We start from the raw sequence: 2,331 nt of genomic DNA on the forward strand, positions 1-2,331 counted from the left end.
GACGCCATTCAGTACAGAACATGGACGATTACGAATGCGAACAGCCCCTTCATTCGACTCATTCGAACTGCAATGCAGTACCGCTTTCATAGTGTCCGCCTTTGCTGCCCCGGATGGAGGTGTCGTTGCGTCCATGCGGGGTCAATGAATTCAGAATTGCAGCAGGACACTATGCAAAACGCAGACGCATTTCCGCAGATTTTCTTTTAAATCTCGGGAAATGTACAGCTTGCGACATACTTGCCCTGAATCGGCAGCTTGCGGTTTATCCTGTCTCAGATCTATAGGTGTCGCAAGAATGTTTCTTCCGACTGATAGACACGTCCGGCGGTACGTGTTTATTAGTCCAAACAGACAATCTTGCAAAGCCAGGAGGTTCCAGGACGGATAAACCGCAAGCTGTCGATTCCAGACAAGTATGTCGCAAGCTATACAACATCCCGTAAGTCAAATTGCGTGTGTCGTGTGTATACACATTGGGTGTCGTAGAGCAGCGTGTGAGCCACAGAGCTGAATGGGTTATCCAATTAGGCTTGTCGTCTACAGCTCCAGATCAGGTACTAAGGAGGTGCAGCTTGGATTCCTGTCGCAACCTGACTTTTTCAACGACTACCACGTTTCAGTATTCTATAAGACGAGCGTATCATTGCCGGAAACACTAAGGGCAATGTAGCAAAAACGAAATTGAAAGGCTATTATGAGAAACGCAAAAGGGGACTATGGGAGCAAGAAAGTGGAACTGGTAAAGGGAATGCGCTCTCACCTGGCTTCCATGCGTGGCAGATCCCAGCCGTCCTTTTTGTCCTACCTCTTATGCAAGCGATCGTTCAATGATTTACGCGTCCTTTTTTTCTGTCTCTCTCTCTCTCGCGCTGTTGTTTTTGCAGAGTGTTACTCTACACTCTCCTGGTACGTCGGGTTACATACTCCAGTAAGCCTTTTGCAAAGATACACACACTGATGTCACATATATATACACGAGTATACTCCCCGTGAGAAGTCCTTTGAGGACGCCCTTTAAGTATTACCGTCTCCTGTTTAATGAATAGCGTAGATTCTCTGCACAGTGCAGGCGGTACCCCTCCATCCATATTCACTTCGTGTCCCCAAGTACGACAGACGTGTGACTCCTTTCAGTGTGTTGCACGAACATCAATCCTTTATTCCATCATCTGTCAGCTTTGCGAATGCACCGCTGCAGTCTCCCGTAGTCTCCCGTTTCCTCAAAAAACAAGAGCCTGTGCGCTATTCCGGCGCTTCCTGAACACCTTTCGACGCACTTGCTATTGGGAAGCCTTATCTACGACGCAGCTTATACGCGTGGCAGTACAGTAATTCTGGTTTGCATCCTCAGGCTGCCTAGCTATCGCATCAAGAGTTCTGGCCCGATGCCTATACATTCACCCCCCTCGTTTGACTTTGGCCATGGCGGCGCCACGCCATTGAAACGTTTTGCTCTTTTGGGCCGCGGGGGACGCATCTCCATGAGCATGTGTTCTTCTCCTCCCGCAGCTTTTTTCGCCGTCTTTTCGGAGTTCTCACTCGTTGGAACCCGTCCAAGGCGGCGGCGGCGGCTCGCAATCCTTTCTTTGTTGGCGACACAAATTACGCAGCAAAAAAAGAAAAAATGAGACTTCCGCTGCTTTGTATTGCTGCAGCGTGCGACGCGGGCGCATCAGCCAATGAGGCAAAGTTTAATGTTTGTGAAATGCTTTCCCTCCGCGTAATGTTATCGCTCATATAAAAATGGGCGAACGCGGCATGCAACGCGCGAAAGCCTTTTCTCGGGGAAATTCTCCGTCTCGACGTTAGAACAAAGGGAGAGAAGTTAATACTGCTATACTGTTGCTGGTGAGGAGCGCGTCATTTGTACGAAGCAAGGAGTTGAATTACCCGGAATTTCTAAAAAAAGGAAACAAAGAAAGGAATAATTCAGCGCCGGACTACCGTGATGTAAGATGAATTGATGTCGCCCGCTACTTTATCGTCCGTCGCGATGTAACAAATGCAGTAATAATCTTCATCGTGCGCGCGTAGATCAAAATACTCAACAAGTGGTGTAAATCTAAAGTGTCGTTCTCTTTAGAACAAATATTTTCGTTATTTATTTTTTATTTCCGTGTTAGCGCCGCGATGCAACTGTGGCTGTGAGCGGTGTAGAGATGTGGACTGATGGAGAGAGGACAGCAGGAAGGAGGGGGTTAGTACGCATCCTGGGCCGACTTCAAGGGGAGCTCTGCCCGACATTCGTCCGAAAAGGCTGCCGGGAAACCCAGGAGAAAACCCCAGACAGCACAGCTGGTGAGGGGTTTCGAACATACGTTACCTCCC

Source organism: Ornithodoros turicata, chromosome 3 (genome assembly GCF_037126465.1).
Source record: "Ornithodoros turicata isolate Travis chromosome 3, ASM3712646v1, whole genome shotgun sequence".
NCBI lineage: Eukaryota > Metazoa > Arthropoda > Arachnida > Ixodida > Argasidae > Ornithodoros > Ornithodoros turicata.